Raw genomic sequence first — 19,785 nt, 5'->3', positions numbered from 1 at the left:
TTGGCCTTTCTGTCTACAGTCCCAGGCCATGGACTCAATGATGTCTCCGGTGAGTAGGGGAGTACAGGTGGAATTTTTTCCTTTAAGTGACTTCATTAGAAAACATTCAGAACAAAACAGAAGAAAGTAGGAACTTGTGAACTCCTCAGACACCTCTTTACATTATCCCGAGGAGCTGCCCTAAAATAAATGTGATTGTGTCTGGAGTTTAGAGCAGAAGCTACTAAAAATCTCTGTCATATAAGCACATAATGATTCCATTACCACCTCGGTGACATCCACGCGGCATAATGATTCATTAGATTCCTATTAGAACATTGAATATGCATCTGAAGTCTATTATGTTGATAGTTTTCTTAGCAAAAAAATAAAATGTGCGAATCCAGCAGAGCCCAGAAGTTGCTGATGTGACTCCTCTATCTGCATACTAAGCTATTCCGGGGAGTCAGTACATTTAACATCCAGAGACGACGCTCGGGATCAGACAGTTTAGGAAAGTGCTGAAAGTTACTGCTGATCTGCTGCCAAATGTGGACGAAAAACCAAAGAGACTGACAGAAAAGGCCTGAAGTGAGAGAGATTTATTCCATCACCTCTTATTTATATGGATAACGAATCTCTGAAAGTAACACGGAAATTACAGAACAGATGGAAGAGTGTAAGTAGGGCCAGCCTTAGGGGTATGCGACCTGTGCGAATGCACAGGGCACATCACTGTAACGAGATGAAAAGGGCACTGGTGTCGGGCGTGCACTGGCAGTATCACACTTAAAGGGGTTGTCCAAGTTAAGGAAATCTCTGTGACGAGCCCCCTATGCGTTAAAACAAAAAATTTACAGTTAATCACTAGAGATGAGCGAACGTACTCGTCCGAGCTTGATATTCGTGCGAATATTAGGGTGTTCGGGATGCTCGTTACTCGTAACGAACACCATGCGGTGTTCTGGTTACTTTCAGTTTCCTCTCTGAGACGTTAGCGCGCTTTTCTGGCCAATTGAAAGACAGGGAAGGCATTACAACTTCCCCCTGTGACGTTCAAGCCCTATACCACCCCCTGCTGTGAGTGGCTGGGGCGATCAGATGTCACCCGAACATAAAAGTCGGCCCCTCCCGCGGCTCGCCACACATGTCTTGTGACTTAGCTGAGGGAAAGTACTATCGTGCTGGTGCTGCTGTAGGGAGAGCGTTAGGAGTCAGTGTAGGCTTCAAGAACCCCAAAGGTCCTTCTTAGGGCCACATCTACCTGTGTGCAGGCTGCTGCTAGCAGTGTTTTTTGTTTTTTTTTCTCAAAATCGGCAGTGCAGAGCATTGCACCCGGCATTAGGGACAGAAGTGGTGAATAGGCAGGGAGAGTGTTAGGAGTGAGTGTAGCCTTCAAGAACCTCAACGGTCCTTTCTAGGGCCAAATTTAAGCGTGTGCAGTACTGTGCTGGCTGCTGTTAGCTGTGCTGCATTTTTTTTTTTTCTAAAAATCGTCTGTGCAGAGCATTGCACCCTCCATTGATACTACAGGGACAGAATTGTGTAGGCAGGGCCACAACACAGTTATTGTTCATTGAATATACGCAGTGGGTCCTTCCCTTTGCAAAAAAGGAAAAGAAATTATATTTGGCCTGCCTGTGTCAGTCCTAAGGTCTCCGTGTACGTGTGTGCTGCGTGGACAACGTACAAAAATCAGACGCAACCAGCTACGGTTTACTGCAGGCTTGCGCCATTGTCTTTCCTGACTGGCAAATACCTGCTCTGCTAGAGTTAATAACTCTGCTACACTAAAGTTGTGTGTCACTTTTTCAGGGCCACACTACAGTTCGAAAAGTTATTGTTCATTGAATATACGCAGTGGGTCCTTCCCTTTGCAAAAAAGCGAAAACATTATATTTGGCCTGCAGGCTTGCGCCAATTTATTTCCTGCCTGGGAAATCAAATCACTGGTAATACAGCATGCTGAGGGGTAGGGGTAAGCCTAGAGGACGTGGACGTGGACGTGGCCGAGGACGCGTAGGCCCAAGTGAGGGTGTGGGCACAGGCCGAGCTCCTGATCCAGGTGTGTCGCAGCCGACTGCTGCGCGATTAGGAGAGAGGCACGTTTCTGGCGTCCCCACATTCATCGCCCAATTAATGGGTCCACGCGGGAGACCTTTATTAGAAAATGAGCAGTGTGAGCAGGTCCTGTCCTGGATGGCAGAAAGTGCTTCGAGCAACCTATCGTCCAGCCACAGTTCTGCGCCGTCCACTGCTGCAAATCCGAATCCTCTGTCTGCTGCTCCTCCTTCCTCCCAGCCTCCTCACTCCACTACAATGACACCTGCTCAGGAGCGGGAACACTCCCAGGAACTGTTCTCAGGCCCCTGCTCAGATTGGGCAGCAGTGGTTCCTCTCCCACCAGAGGAGTTTATCGTCACTGATGCCCAACCATTCGAAAGTTCCCGGGGTCCGGGGGAAGAGGCTGGAGACTTCCGCCAACTGTCTCAAGAACTTTCTGTGGGTGAGGAGGACGATGACGATGAGACACAGTTGTCTTGCAGTGAGGTAGTAGTAAGGGCAGTAAGTCCAAGGGAGCAGCGCACAGAGGATTCGGAGGAAGAGCAGCAGGACGATGAGGTGACTGACCCCACCTGGTGTGCAACGCCTACTCAGGACAGGTGTTCAGAGGGGGAGGCAAGGGCATCAGCAGGGCAGGTTGCAAGAGGCAGTGCGGTGGCCAGGGGTAGAGGCAGGGCCAGACCGAATAATCCACCAAGTGTTTCCCAAAGCGCCCCCTCGCGCCATGCCACCCTGCAGAGGCCGAGGTGCTCTAAGGTCTGGCAGTTTTTCACAGAGACGCCTGACGACCGACGAACAGTGGTGTGCAACCTTTGTCGCGCCAAGATCAGCCGGGGAGCCACCACCAACAGCCTCACCACCACCAGCATGCGCAGACATATGATGGCCAAGCACCCCACAAGGTGGGACGAAGGCCGTTCACCGCCTCCGGTTTGCACCGCTGCCTCTCCCCCTGTGCCCCAACCTGCCACTGAGATCCAACCTCCCTCTCAGGACACAGGCACAACCGTCTCATGGCCTGCACCCACACCCTCACCTCCGCTGTCCTCGGCCCCATCCAGCAATGTCTCGCACCGTACAGTCCAGCCGTCCCTAGCGCAAGTGTTGGAGCGCAAGCGCAAGTACGCCACCACGCACCCGCACGCTCAATCGTTAACCGTCCACATAGCCAAATTTATCAGCCTTGAGATGCTGCCGTATAGGGTTGTGGAAACGGAGTCCTTCAAAGCTATGATGGCGGCGGCGGCCCCGCGCTACTCAGTTCCCAGTCGCCACTACTTTTCCCGATGTGCCGTCCCAGCCCTGCACGACCACGTCTCCCGCAACATTGTACGCGCCCTCACCAATGCGGTTAGTGGCAAGGTCCACTTAACTACGGACACGTGGACAAGCACAGGCGGGCAGGGCCACTACATCTCCCTGACGGCACATTGGGTGAATTTAGTGGAGGCTGGGACAGAGTCAGAGCCTGGGACCGCTCACGTCCTACCCACCCCCAGAATTGCGGGCCCCAGCTTGGTGGTGGTATCTACGGCGGTGTATGCTTCTTCCACTAAAGCACCCTCCTCCTCCTCCTCCTCCTCCTCAACCTCTGTCTCGCAATCTAGATGTGTCAGCAGCAGCAGGACGTCGCCAGCAGTCGGTGTCGCGCGGCGTGGCAGCACAGCGGTGGGCAGACGTCAGCAGGCCGTGCTGAAACTACTCAGCTTAGGAGATAGGAGGCACACGGCCCACGAATTGCTGCAGGGTCTGACAGAGCAGACGGACCGTTGGCTTGCGCCGCTGAGCCTCCAACCGGGCATGGTCGTCTGTGACAACGGCCGTAACCTGGTGGCGGCTCTGCAGCTCGGCAGCCTCACGCATGTGCCATGCCTGGCCCACGTCTTTAATTTGGTGGTTCAGCGCTTTCTGAAAAGCTACCCACGCTTGTCAGACCTGCTCGTAAAGGTGCGCCGGCTCTGCGCACATTTCCGCAAGTCCCACACGGACGCTGCCACCCTGCGCACCCTGCAACATCGCTTTAATCTGCCAGTGCACCGACTGCTGTGCGACGTGCCCACACGGTGGAACTCTACGCTCCACATGTTGGCTAGGCTCTATGAGCAGCGTAGAGCTATAGTGGAATACCAACTCCAACATGGGCGGCGCAGTGGGAGTCAGCCTCCTCAATTCTTTTCAGAAGAGTGGGCCTGGTTGGCAGACATCTGCCAGGTCCTTCGAAACTTTGATCAGTCTACCCAGGTGGTGAGCGGCGATGCTGCAATCATTAGCGTCACCATTCCTCTGCTATGCATCTTGAGAAGTTCCCTGCAAACCATAAAGGCAGCCGCTTTGTGCTCGAAAACAGAGCCGGGGGAAGACAGTATGTCGCTGGATAGTCAGAGCACCCTCCTGTCTATATCTCAGCGCGTTCAGGAGGAGGAGGAGGAGGATGAGGAGGATGAGGAGGAGGGGGAAGAGACAGCTTGGCCCACTGCTGACGGTACCCATGCTGCTTGCCTGTCATCATTTCAGCGTGTATGGCCTGAGGAGGAGGAGGAGGAGGAGGAGGAGGATCCTGAAAGTGATCTTCCTAGTGCGGACAGCCATGTGTTGCGTACAGGTACCCTGGCACACATGGCTGACTTCATGTTAGGATGCCTTTCTCGTGACCCTCGCATTCAACGCATTCTGGCCACTATGGATTACTGGGTGTACACACTGCTCGACCCACGCTATAAGGAGAACCTTCCCACTCTCATTCCCGAAGAGGAAAGGGGTTCGAGAGTGTTGCTATACCACAGGACCCTGGCGGACAAGCTGATGGTAAAATTCCCATCCGACAGCGCTAGTGGCAGAAGGCACAGTTCCGAGGGCCAGGTAGCAGGGGAGGTGCGTAGATCGAGCAGCATGTACAGCCCAGACAGTGCAACAGTCTTTAAGGGCCTGGCCAGCTTTATGGCTCCCCAGCAAGACTGTGTCACCGCTCCCCAGTCAAGGCTGAGTCGGCGGGAGCACTGTAAAAGGATGGTGAGGGAGTACGTAGCGGATCGCACGACCATCCTCGGTGACGCCTCTGCCCCCTACAACTACTGGGTGTCGAAGCTGGACACGTGACCTGAACTAGCGCTGTATGCCCTGGAGGTGCTTGCTTGTCCTGCGGCTAGCGTCTTGTCGGAGAGGGTGTTTAGTGCGGCTGGGGGAATCATCACAGATAAGCGTACCCGCCTGTCAACCGACAGTGCCGACAGGCTAACACTCATCAAGATGAACAAAGCCTGGATTTCCCCAGACTTCTCTTCTCCACCAGCGGACAGCAGCGATACGTAAGCAATACGTAGGCTGCACCCGCGGATGGAAGCATCGTTCTCTCTCACCATCCAAAACGGGGACATTTCTGCTTCATCAATCTGTGCCTAATATTCCTCCTCCTCCTCCTGCTCCTCCTCCTGAAACCTCACGTAATCACGCTGAACGGGCAATTTTTCTTAGGGCCACAAGGCTCACTCATCTAATTTTTCGAAACAATTTTTATATGTTTCAATGCTCTTAAAAGCGTTGAAACTTTAACTTGAACCAATTTTTCGTTAAACTGGGCTGCCTCCAGGCCTAGTTACCACTTAAACCACATTAACCAAAGCGATTAATGGGTTTCACCTGCCATCTTGGTTGGGCATGGCCAATTTTTACTGAGGTACATTAGTACTGTTGGTACACCAATTTTTTGGGGCCCTCACCTACAGTGTAATCATAGCAATTTGTATGTTCTTCACCTGCACTCATGGTACAGAAGTGTGTGTGGGGTTGGCCTACACTTTAGCTACATAAATGTAACTTGGGCCTTGGCTATACTGCAGCTACTGAAATGGAACTAAGACTGCGCTCCCACTATACTGCTGCTTCGGAATTGTTACTGGGGCCTGTCTTGAGTGCTACTATTGCTGACATGGAACGAAGACTGCGCTCCCGCTATAATGCTGCTTCGGAATTGTTACTGGGGCCTGTCTTGAGTGCTACTATTGCTGACATGGAACGAAGACTGCGCTCCCGCTATAATGCTGCTTCGGAATTGTTACTGGGGCCTGTCTTGAGTGCTACTATTGCTGACATGGAACGAAGACTGCGCTCCCGCTATAATGCTGCTTCGGAATTGTTACTGGGGCCTGTCTTGAGTGCTACTATTGCTGACATGGAACGAAGACTGCGCTCCCGCTATAATGCTGCTTCGGAATTGTTACTGGGGCCTGTCTTGAGTGCTACTATTGCTGACATGGAACGAAGACTGCGCTCCCGCTATAATGCTGCTTCGGAATTGTTACTGGGGCCTGTCTTGAGTGCTACTATTGCTGACATGGAACGAAGACTGCGCTCCCGCTATAATGCTGCTAGTGATATGTTAGTGGGGCCTGTCCTAATGCTACGGCTGAAATGTTACGAATTCTGGGCTCTGCCTATACCGCTGCTAATGGTATGTCTCTGGGGTGTGGAAACAGAGGCTTCCCAAAGACATGATGGCGGCGAGGCCATTTCCCACCAACGCGGTAACTGTTAAGGTGCATATAACCACGGACACGTGTAGAGGACACGTAGTGCCTCAAAAACATCCCCCTCCTCCTCCAACAGGGAAAACAAACATTCTTGGCAAATGCCTTTGCATTGGTTCGTCTGGTGGCAGTCCAAGAATTTCACCTTTACCGACACTACAAGAGAGCCCCCCCACCATCCCCCCGCCACGGCCCACTTAATCCTGGCCACATTCCGAAAACCAACAAAATAAAACCGCGCTACTAGGTCCGCAGTCACCACCACATTACCACCAACGCGGTTACTGTTAAGGTGCATATAACCACGGACACGTGGAGAGGACACGTAGTGCCTCAAAAACATCCCCCCGCTACGGCCAACTTAATCCGGGCCACATTCCGAAAACCAACAAAATAAAACCGCGCTACTAGGTCCGCAGTCACCACCACATTACCACCAACGTGGTTACTGTTAAGGTACATATTACCAGTCTGACTGGGGCATGCAGAGACACCTTGACAGAATGAATAGTGTGTGGCACATAGGTTCCCCATTGCTATGCCCACGTGTGCAGCTCCTGATGGCGGTGGCACAGGATTCTATTTCTCATTGCTTCTGTACAGCATTGTGGGCTATCGCCCCACCACTTTTAAAGAGTGTCGCTGCCTAGCCGTGCCAACCCCTCTGCAGTGTGTGCCTGCGGTTCCTCCTCATGGCAGACGCACTTCTAAATAGACATGAGGGTGGTGTGGCATGAGGGCAGCTGAAGACTGCGCAGGGACACTTTGGTGTGCGCTGTGGGGGGGAGGGGGGGCGGTTGGTCAGCATGTAACCCAGGAGAAGTGGCAGTGGAGTGTCATGCAGGCAGTGATTGTGCTTTGTTGGAGGTAGTGTGGTGCTTAGCTAAGGTATGCCATGCTAATGAGGGCTTTTCAGAAGTAAAAGTTGTTGGGAGGGGGGGGGCCCACTCTTGCCGCTATTGTGGCTTAATAGTGGGACCTGTGAACTTGAGATGCAGCCCAACACGTAGCCCCTCGCCTGCCCTATCCGTTGCTGTGTCGTTCCCATCACTTTCTTGAATTGCCCAGATTTTCACACATGAAAACCTTAGCGAGCATCGGCGAAATACAAAAATGCTCGGGTCTCCCATTGACTTCAATGGGGTTCGTTACTCGAAACGAACCCTCGAGCATCGCGAAAAGTTTGTTCCGAGTAACGAGCACCCGAGCATTTTGGTGCTCGCTCATCTCTATTAATCACCTTTCTCCACTCCTACCCCACTGTTGTCTCCACTATCTGTTTGTAGGCAGCTGTGACATCCCGTAAACCTACTGTAGCAGCCAATGACAGCACTCAGCCATGATTGCTGAGCACTGTCATTGGCTGTTGCAGCTGGTTTATAGACAGGATCAGCATGCACAGTGATGTCACAGGGAGATGGGAGTTGGCGGTGGAGGATGAACGTTAGAGAAAAGAGAGGTGAGTAACTTCTGATTTTTTTTTGCATGGGGGACTCACTGAGATGGATTTCCTTAACTCAGACAAATCCTTTAATAGAAGTAGCAGTGGCAGTGTACACATGAGGCACTGACGTCACTGTCCAGAGGGGAAATACTTGCTATCAGTCCACACTTCACACAGCCTGAGGAGGAAGACTAGGTAAAGCTTATTTCAATGGCTAAAGCAGCAGCCAGTCTGCTGCTGAACCAATCAGAGGCACAGCTCTGTTCTTCATCAGCATCCAGGCTGATGATGATGAGGATGATGTGATAACCTGCGGTCATGACTGTGGAGAGTGCATGACCCCTGAAGAATGCGGAGGTTTATGTTGTTTCACCAACTATAACTTTCTTGTTGTCCTCAAGGTCTATGACAGGCTGTTGTTGAGGTCTACTTCTGAGTATTGGAAATCCTCCTGCTACCTATGAGACCTATTGTATGGGTAAATCACTGTTTCCCCTTACATAGTGCAGAAAGAGGTCCTGAGACCTGCTAGGCACTATAGAGGAATGTCCTTCCCCTAGCAGCCAATTTTGGCATAATTTGCAGCAAAATGTATCAAAATGTCACGTAACATTTGTTGCATCTTTAACCCTTTCCAATCCACTGTCTGACCTCTGAAGACATTATAATTGAAGGCTGTACAGCTCCGATGTTGGAAGATGTCCGTCAGGGCTCTCTTACTGTATATTGCCAGCCACTCTGCTGTCAGAGCCTATCCAATGTGTCACCTCATGCAGTACTGGCTTTAGCCAGCAGATAGAGCCGTTGCATAACGGCAGAAAAAGAGTAAGCCCCCTAGGAAAACCAGGATACAGTTTGAATTGGAAAGGGTTAAATATTTCTAGAGATGTTTCTAGAAATCTTATGCCACCCATCTATTGCAATGAGATTGTACTCTCAAAAATCAGTGTGCACGATAACCAAATATGTCAACCAACAGATTAGACATTATTTTGGAGTACAATGGTCCAGGAAAAAGTGCAAATACCTGATAAATGTGCGGCAATATGCCCAGATACACTATATGAGTCTTTATGTAGACGACCGGTTCACTTTAAACTCGTACATATCTATATGTAGCATACAGTAGATATGCTCATTAACTGGAACATTAGAACCACCTGCTCAATATTGTATTGGCATTTTGTATTGTACTGGTCCCCCTTGTACTCTGACCTGTCAGGGTTGGGAGTCCACAAGACACAGAAGTGTGCAGCGGTGTGAAGACGTTAGCAACTGATCCTGTAAGACCTGTAAGTTGTGAGGTGCGGCCTCCATGGATCAAACTTGTTTTTCCAGCACATCCCACAGACTCCAAAATCCATGCTCACATCCCCATTATAGGCACTTTCAGTGGTGGATTGGAGTCACATGAGCACTCTGACCGGTTTGTGAGCCACGATGCCCTGTGTGATCTGACACCTGTCTATCATGGCCAACACTAACTTTATCAGTAATTTGTCCTACGGGTGCTTTTTTCTGGGAACGGACTAGATGAGTAGCCTTCATTCCTCACACAATAAGCCTGGGGTGCTCATGACCTTGTTGCTAGTCACTGGTTGTCCTTCTTTGGCCCAATTTTTTTAGGTACTAAATACCGGGAACTTCCCACAAGACTGGCTGCTTTGGCAGTGGTCCAAACTATCCTCGTTTTGGGCAGCTGTCCTGCCATCATGGGAGGGCATTGTTAAAGTATTACACTTGTTATTTAAGGGGTTAATACATCTTCATGCAAAGCTTGAAGCGTGAAGCTACAATATGTCCTTGGATTTGTGGGAGGGGTATGATCATTTCTTGGAGTACATATATAGTCATTATATCTGAATTTTGTACTTCTTATCAAATAATAATGTATACAAGTGTCATATTATGTATTATCAAGCTTTTTATAATGATTTGGTTTTTTTAAGACTGAAAAGGCGTAATATAGGGTTTTATCCACTTAGATAGATCTATTACAGACTCCTTTAGTCTAATTTTTCTTTGGTGAATGAGCTTTTCTGTGAGAAGAGCTTTGGAACAACACTTGATTACTCTATGTTGTACTCTTCTCTGGTGTATCATACAAGCAACTGGCATACTTCGTTGATGAGGATTTAATACTCGTTTAGTATTACCTAAATTAAGGGATTACTCCAGCACTTCTGGTGGAGAATGTGGCTGAGTGGAATATTCTAAGAAATGTCAAGGCCTCTGGACGGTGGACAACAGGCAAACACAAGTTTGTGTGGTAAGATAAGACAACTGTTTCTTACATGTGTTTGCTTCTGTTTGATATCTTGGGAAGGTACAGTTTTTAGATTCTATTTCACTTATCATATCCTCAACCAGTGTGTATTGTAAGCATGAATTAGCTATATTCACAGTGTGAGATTGTGGTACAAAGACAGTGACCTAACCTGGCTATTCTGATTGTTATATACTAAATGTGGAGACAGTAAGAGCTTCTTGTAGATTTGTGAGTGTTTATAACAAGGAATATACCCCCCTCCATGAGATATGCTGTAGAACTAATGACTTCAACTGGAAACTATTGGCTATTCTTAGTAACCCTGTGTGCCCTGACAGCCAGACTGCCAGAATAGGGAGAGATCTATTTTGTCTAGTGAATCTGGGTCATAAGAAGTGGAGCCTACATTTCTGGTCGGACTGTTAGTGCATATGTAAATAACCTATACAAATGAATGTAACACAATGTGAGATTGTTCAGTGCTGGATAGATGTACTTAAAACCTTTGACACAGTCTGATACTGGTAGCATAGCATTTATTCAGTTAAATGGCTACCTGATTGCCATGCTAATTGGTATATAATGGGAGTAAGGCACTTTCACTAAGGCATTAAAAGACCTCTATGAAGTGCCCTTTAATCAATCTGGAAATTACAATTGCAGCAGGAATTCTGGATTAATGGATTAAAAGACTTCAAGGAAGTTTTCATTAAAGCATATAATTCGGGGAATGATATTTGTAGTTGCAGATGAGCTGAGATGAGTTAAATGTCTGAGGGACAGCAGAGGTAACCCAGTGGAGGTTATGGTTAATTAATGATATTTGTAGCAGTAGCTCTTAAATTAATGTCTATAAGGGTGCATTCACACGAACGTATATCGGCTCGGTTTTCACGCCGAGCCGATATACGTTGTCCTCGTGTGCAGGGGGGAGGATGGAAGAGCCAGAAGCAGGAACTGAGGCTCCCGCCCCCTCTCTGCCTCCTCTCCGCCCCTCTGCACTATTTGCAATGAAAGGAGGCAGGACGGGGGCGGGGCTAAGGTCTGGGAATTAGCCCTGCCCCTGTCCCGCCTCTCGCCATTGAAAATAGTGCAGAGGGGTGGAGAGGAGGCAGAGAGGGGGCGGGAGCACAGTTCCTGGCCCATAAGAGAGATTGGTACATCAAGGACTGGATGTTTGGATGTGGATAAATTATCATGGATTCACAACAAAGAGCTTAATGAAGAAGTCCCTGTTTGGAAAGATGTGAGATTATGGTCAGAGCATGGAGAAATTAGAAACAGTGTAATCTGTTATACAATGCCATTACTTGCTTAGAAAGAGTTGTTTTTTTCCTATTGTCTTCAAGAGATAAGATGCATTCCAGTGGAAGGGGTGCATGTTCAATAACCAGACAGCATAATGTAGTCTAGAGAAATTGTATTTGGAGATAATGTATGAGTTAAGGCCCATTTACACAGGACGACTATCATTCAAACTACCAGCTGGAGCGAGGGGTTTTGAACAACTCCTAACAATAAACGCCCTGTGTAAAAGATCCTTTAATAGAATCTATGATATTATAACTCAAAAGATAGCTTATAATTGTTGTGTTAAATCTGATCTTATTTGATCGTTAATATTGTGGATTTGTTGTTTCTGTGAATTTGTATGTGTGAATGGCCTGTATATCTGTCATAGTTTGTTATTTGTCTGTACAAGTAATATGGTTTATGTGCACCATTGGACAGGTGGGCATAGACTGAGTGAGGCATGCCCAAATAGTTAGACAGACCACAACGGGTGGAGCCAGGTGAAGTAACAGAGGGATGGAAGGAAAAATAGGTAGGATTTCTCTGACTTGATAGTTGATGCATTTTTCCAAGTATGATGTTTACACTCAATTGCCAAAGTAATATGTTCTAACTGTAACATATTTGTTTATTTTGAAGGTTCCATGTCTCCAGCCATAGATAGGTGGGGTACTGTTGTATTATGTCGCCACCGGAAATTATGGGTGGGGACATAATACAGCTGTGTTGACATTTGGTGTTGCCCCCAGCTTCTGATTGTCTGTGGGCGCTCTCCGGCAACTCTGCTCCCCTTCTCCTGCTGCTATGCTCTGGCCCAGAGGGAAATATGGAGTTGCCACTCCTGAATTCCCCATGCCATCACCCCCCCCCCCCGACCCTCTTGCTGGTCCCGCCGGTGCTACTGCCATTACTCACCCCCGGCCCTCTTGCTGGTCCCATTGCAGCTCCTGCCATCACTCACCCCCGGCCCTTTGCCTGCTTGCTCACTACCTCCTACCTCTGCTGATAGTCTGATACTGCTGCCGCACTAGCAATCCCCCTACTCTCAGGCTCTGCCCTCCCATCTCCCCTGCCGAAGCCCTAGCACTCTGACTTACCAGGGCGCTGAGCATCTCCCCTGGCGATTCACTCCCTCACACCTCCACTGCTGCCTCACAGCTTCTTCCCCACCATGTGTCTGCCTTGTGCCGCCTCACTGCTCTGTCTCGACTGCTGGAACTCTCTGCCGCTGTGGCCTTTGACAGCTCTATCCCCCACTCAGTCTCTGTTGGGGTCAGCTCTGCAGGGCCGCTGTCCACTGTGTGCCAGGTGTCAGCAGGTGCTGCAGCCATTCAGAAGTCAGCAGTCTGGCCCGATAGCAGCTGTGTGTGCCCTGGGGAATCATAGGTGTGGTAGCAGTGACAGCGGGGCAATGCCCGCGGTGGCCACCTGCAGCAGATAGCCCAGCCAATAAGCTCCTGGGGGTGTCACTGGCCTATCAAGCAGCCTAAATTTTGTCTACACCCATACTTCCGGTGGCATCAAGATACAATGGTACTGATAGGTGGTTTATTACTGTACATCTAAATATAGCTCCTTTCTTGTATTAGTGCCATAGTTGCTGCTGCATCTCTCACAGATAGCATACTGGAACATGATTTAATTCTACTAGTCCTTAATGGAGTTCAGGAAAATCGTCATTGGACTCAAACTAAGTACCTTTCTGCTGTTACGCTTACTGGATACAGGGTGCTCTTCTAACCCCATCTAATCTCACCATTAGGAGATGTTTTATATCAGCTATATGGGTCTGAAAGGGGAGAAGGGAAGACGAGAGGAAGCAGAAAGATGGTAAAGACCATAACTGCCTTTAATTCATGAAATCAGAAAATTAAGAAATCTCAAAAAGAATTCCATTGCTATTGTAGTTTTGTTTTAGATGACTTTGGATATTACAAAGGCGGGTCATGCAACGTGAAGTACTACTACAACAACCACTCCCACTTAGGACATCAGCCTAAAAGGCAGAGCTGATGGCACTCACTGAGGCATGTAAGATAGCTAGAGATAAGACTGTATACACAAGGTCCAGGTACTCTTTGAGCATCTCCTCCATTTATGGGCCAATTGGCGTAGTATAAGCTTTGTTGGGTCTTTGGGTACACCAATCAGGAAAACAGAAGCAGTGTCTTTGTTGTAAAAGGCTTTAACTCTTTCCAAACAGGTAGTCACTATCAAAGTCCAGGCTTATAGCAAGGAGACAACTTCTGAGGCCCTCGGGAACTGAAGAGCAGATGCAACAGCCAAAGCAGCGGCCCGACTCTCCTTGGATGAGCTGTTAACCTGGTTGCAATCAAACCGTGCACAGATATCTCTCTTTATCTTTTTTGCATGAACAGGAGTCAAAGGGAAAAAAGAGGAGGTGCACAAAAAGGTGCAGAGCCAGATGAGAGGGGAGTCTGGAGGAAAGGAAAACACCTGTGCCTCTCCCAAATGCTCTACTCCTTCATGTCACAATTGAACCACAGGCCAACTCACCAGTCATAGGAGGTAATCTTTGGTGTAGTGTCTTCTGCTTAGATTGCCCCAGGGTTCAACAATGCTGAAAGCTGTGCCTGTCATAGCCAAGGTAAAATGGTAAAGGTACTTGCCCAACATGCTGGATGACCATCTTACCCATTTCAGAGAAGGTAAGTGGGCTCTATCCAACTGCCAGAGGCGGGCCGATATGAGCGTATTCTTGTCTCTCTTGATCTCTTTTTAGGTTGTGACCACAACTACAGGCAAGAATATGGCTAAAAAGCTGTTGCCTGAGGTAGTATGTCACAATGGATTCACCTGAGATAATAGAGGTGTTAAGGGATCACATTATGTTAATGGAGTTCATGAGAGGATTTAGAATCTCTTAATGATTGTACAAGTGACTCAGTCTTCACAGTTCACAAAGTAATGGCAAGGAAGATAGACTCAATGGGAGCTCCTACCATTAAGATTAGTGAGGCCAAAGAGGAGAAACAAAAGCCATGGATAATGTCTACTCATTATTTCATCAGGAACACACCCAATGGAAAGATCTCACTTAATCCTTTGAGATTTTGTTTGGCCAGGTCTAAGATGGTCCGAGAGTGTGTCTAATATGGCCATCTTATGGAGCAAAGCAATCTTTTCCAATGGACAACCATCAGACCTTTATCCTGATTCACCGGAGGATGAGGATCATTAGGCCTACCCTTACTCATCAGAGGGTATGCAGCTGGAGGAATGATTACACAAAGACTGACGCATTCATTTGGATTATAAAATGAGAAAAAAATATTTAAAAATCTGTGTTTTTTTATGTATTTTTTTTCTGAATGCTTATGAAAATGTGGGACAAATTAGTAGAAGCGACTGATTATCTAGATGTCCAATTTTTATTGTGTTGTTTATAGTTCAAGCTTTATTTCAAACATTATTACTATGCTTAGCTGTTTATGCTACATTTACAATCTTAAAGGGGTTGTCCCGCGCCAAAACGGGTTTTTTTTTTTTTTCAACCCCCCCGTTCGGCGCGAGACAACCCCGATGCAGGGGTTAAAAAAGAACACCGGACAGCCCTTACCTTAATCCCCGCGCTCCGGTGACTTCTTACTTACCCGGTGAAGATGGCCGCCGGGATCTTCTACCTCCGTGGACCGCAGCTCTTCTGTGCGGTCCATTGCCGATTCCAGCCTCCTGATTGGCTGGAATCGGTACGTGACGGGGCGGAGCTACACGGAGCTACACCGAGCCCCATTGAGAAGAGAAGAAGACCTGGACTGCGCAAGCGCGTCTAATTTGGCCATTAGACGGCGAAAATTAGACGGCAACCATGGAGACGAGGACGCCAGCAACGGAGCAGGTAAGTGAATAACTTTTGATAACTTCTGTATGGCTCATAATTAATGCACAATGTACATTACAAAGTGCATTAATATGGCCATACAGAAGTGTATACCCCCACTTGCTGCCGCGGGACAACCCCTTTAATGGTTTCCACACCATATTTGCTTACAATGAGTTACCGAAGTTGTGCGCCCTAGGGAACGCTCCTGTGAAGATGTTCACCCCCTGCCACAACTATAATCTGTGTCATTCAGCGCTCAAGACTTTCCTAACCCAGATCCCAGAGGAGTTCTCACATTGAGCAACGAAGTAAAGACAAGTCCTCCCTGGAGGCTGCCTCCAGCAAGGTGAAACACTGAAGTCTCTCCTGCGGGACTAGCCCATGAAATATACCTAGTTTGGGAATGAAAATATAATTAAAAGGGGGGAAGATGTTAAACTATTAAGATGACCTGTTCTACTCTTGTTATTTAAGGGGTTAAATGATGCATCTTCATGCAAAGCTCATGGGCACAAATCATGTCCTTGGGAAGCGCGAGGGGTATAAGTGTTTCCTGCTGTACATATATAGTCATTATATCTGAATTTTTGTACTTCTTATCAAATAATAATGTGTGGAAGTGTCATAATACGCATCATCAAACTTTTTATAATGCTTTGTTCTTCTTAACACTGCAGAGGTGTAACAGAGCATTGTCCACGTATGATGGACTCCTTCGTTCTAGTTTTTGTAATAAAACACTCATGAATGAGCTTTTTCTTTGAGACGGATAGATGATACGGTGTGAAAAAAGAAGTGGAGCTACCTCACTGGAGGTCAAGTGAAATGGTGGTGAATAGGTCCTTGTCCTAATTAGGTATGTTGATAGAGTAGCATGGGATGTTGGGCGCAGCCAACCCAGTAGACCCATCAGTAGACTTATTAAGAACAAAATGGTATAAACCAAAATGCTTGGAATAGGGCACAACCCTTAAAGGGGTTGTCCCGAGAAAGCAAGTGGGGGTAAGCACTTCTGTATGGCCATATTAATGCACTTTGTAATATACATCGTGCATTAAATATGAGCCATACAGAAGTTATTCACTTACCTGCTCCGTTGCTGGTGTCCCCGTCTCCATGGTGCCGTCTAATTTCAGCGTCTAATCACCCGATTAGACGCGCTTGCACAGAAGGGTCTTCTCCCTTCTCTTGGGTCTCGGCATGAGTGGAGTTCTGGCTCCGCCCCCTTCTACGCATCATTGCGTAGCTCCGCCCCATCACGTGTGCCGATTCCAGCCAATCAGGAGGCTGGAATCGGCAATGGAACGCACAGAGCCCACAGTGCACCATGGGAGAAGACCTGCGGTGCATCGTGGGTGAAGATCCCGGCGGCCATCTTGCTAAGGTAAGGAAGAAGTCGCCGCAGCGCGGGGATTCGGGTAAGTACTAAACGTTTTTTTTTTTAACACATGCATTGGGTTTGTCTCGCGCTGAACGGGGGGCCTATTGAATTTTAAAAAAAACCCGTTTCGGCTCGGGACAACCCCTTTAAGGGCTCAGTAACACGGGCGTTTTGACATGCAATTTTTTTTTCGCTCATAGCTGATGCATTCAAAAATTGTGTGACCAAAGCGGGCGGCACGCAGGAAAAACTAGGCCTAACTGTGTTTTTCCACTCAAAAAGTGTGGTGCCCGCTATCCTTTGCTATGGCTGTGACAGCTGCAACAGGTGATTCCTTGGAATGGAAACCCCTGGATGCTGTCACATCCAGGGGTTTCACCTGTGGTTAAAGGGGTCGGTGGCAGTTGCGGAGGCCCTATTGACATACAGAGAACATCGCAATCCTTTGTGACAGCATTGTTACAGTGTCCAGTGACAAGGGGATTCCCCGCGGAGAGGAAGAAATCCTCTGCCACAGCTGTCGTGGCAGAGGACCGCAATGTTCTCCCATTGAATTCAATGGAGTTGGTGCTACAGCCAGTTCCATTGTAAGTAATGGTCTGCCGGCAAGCCCTGCATTGATTTTTAGGGAAGGGCTTTAAATAGAAGCCCTTCCCTGAAAAACATCCCTAAAATGTGTGAAAAATAAAGAAAAAAAATATACTCACCTCTCAGCAGCTGCCAGGGGCTCAGGCGTGTCCAGCCGGGTCTTCTCCTGCACTGCTGTGAAGTTATTTCAGCAGGCGGGGATTTAAAATCCCCGCCTGCTGAAAGGGCTACCTCTGATTGGCTGAGCACTGTGACAAATCAGAGGCAGCTTTCAGCTATTGAATCCCTGTGCTCAGCCAATCAGAGGCAGCACTCAGCCATTCATAAATTCAATGGGAGAACATTGTGCTCCTCTGCCACAGCTGGGACAGCGGAGGCAGAGGTTCGCAATCTTCACTATATATTCTCAATGGGGTCGGCGCTGCTGCCACCGGCCCAATTGAGCACTAGGTGAAACCCCTGGATGTGACAGCATTTAGGGGTTTCACAATAAAAAAAAAACACTGATGCCCCAGCTACCTGCGATTTCAGAAATGGTGTCTTATAATTTTAGCCTGCAGCGTTTTTCCGCATGTAAAATTCACACATGTGACCACTGTCATTGAAAAGCATTGGTTCTATCTCGTGTGTTTTATTTTTTATGCATGGAAAAACGCCCGTGTGACTGAGCCCTAAATAGACATGCACATACAAACACTTGTGTATATTCATGCCTATTTAAGGTTCTTCCCAGCCTTTTGGTTTATACCGTTTAGTTTTTTTCTTTGAGAAGGGCTCTGGAAAAGCACTTGATCGCTTGATGTATTCTGCTTCGCTGCATCATACAGACAATTGGATATATAAGGCTTCAATATTCATTGAGTATTACCTAAATTAAGGGATTACTCCAACGGGCTTGCCACTATAATGCCCTGCCACCCTCACCCATTCCTTATTTTGATCTGCAGTAAAAGGCAGGTTGCTGTCACCAAACTGTCAGGACCTGATGCTGAGCCCAGTACAGCTTAAGTCCTCCTATATGAATTGTGTTTGGGTGGCAAAGCACATTTGTTTCTATATTTCTTGCACCCATGGCATATTGTGAACCCTCACACTTAATTTATTTGTTCGACGGCAGACTTGTATTCTTTATATGCAATGCATTTGTGTAGGAGCGGCTGTGTGCACTGTTGTCACGCACTCCAATCTCCCATCTGACTCAAGTGGTTCAGTGATAGTATATAATCTAGGTACCCAGCTTTCCCATTCATGTGAAGGCTTTTTAGTCTAAAGAGAGGTGTTTATGGAGCTGGGTACCCATTCATTAAGGTTCGCCTTGACGTGGCGGATGGGCATACATGATTTGATCAAATCGTGCACTAAGAATCTTGCATTTTTTATGTGATTAGTCGAGAAAAAAACATGCTGCATTTGTTTGCAGATATTGAGTGTGTATGAGTTCTGAAGGACATGCGTGTTACTATAACTAAGTGTGATCGCAGAGGGGGTGCTGTTACTACGGTGGAGTTACTGGAAGGGGCATTGGGGGTAGTGACAGGATGAGCAGAGTGTGCATAGCTGAATAGATGAATTGTGGCTAAAAGCAGTCTTTATGGCGGTCTGGGCCCAGAGAGAAGAAAAACAAAAATTGAAAATCACCAATCAGGAACGACATCACCAATGATCACTGGAAGTAACTGCCCTGCAATAACTATCACTGTATAAAGCTGGTTTCTGACTATTATTTAGAAGTACGGTATACTGGTACTGTGAGGGAGTTACTAAGGTACTAAGTAGCACTATTACTGTGATGGAGGTCACTGAGTGGCACTATTATTGTGAGGGGGCACAAAGCATGTGTCTTAGTGTAAAAGGGGCGTGGCTTAATGTAACTTAATGCCACTAAAAGTTGTCCATTTCTTCAATGCTCAAACGTTGGTGGGTATAGTTCCGGAGATGATATGGCTGATTGTTGTACACATACCGCAATATCTGATTTCTCGTGTTTAATAAATATTTGTGCAAAAGGCTAAAGGAATAAATGTAATTCCAGTTCTTCCCATAATGCACAGCTTTCTGATATATCAAGCCTATAGCTGAGAGCTCCTGAGCCCTCCAGCAGATGTTTAATAGCCAGATGCAGGAAATTATGTGAAGAGTGCAGAAAACAAATACAATTATTAACATACTCATGACTGCCGCGGTTTACAGTCACAAAGGTTCTGTTATTCAAATTGCTCGGAAGAGCTAAAATGTGCACAGAAGCCCATGGATGTGAGGGAGGCGCCCAGGGAGTTCTGTGTCTCCGTCCTCAAATTAACTGCTTCCTATAAAAATTCTGAATCCGCGTGTGGATAAGAGAGCAGGGACCAAAAGAAGAGGAAAAAAAGATTACACTGCAGCATAAAGTGCAAGAGATAA

This window comes from Eleutherodactylus coqui, chromosome 3 (genome assembly GCF_035609145.1).
Source record: "Eleutherodactylus coqui strain aEleCoq1 chromosome 3, aEleCoq1.hap1, whole genome shotgun sequence".
In the NCBI taxonomy this organism is placed as follows: domain Eukaryota; kingdom Metazoa; phylum Chordata; class Amphibia; order Anura; family Eleutherodactylidae; genus Eleutherodactylus; species Eleutherodactylus coqui.
Note: the sequence above shows the minus strand (reverse complement) of the source record.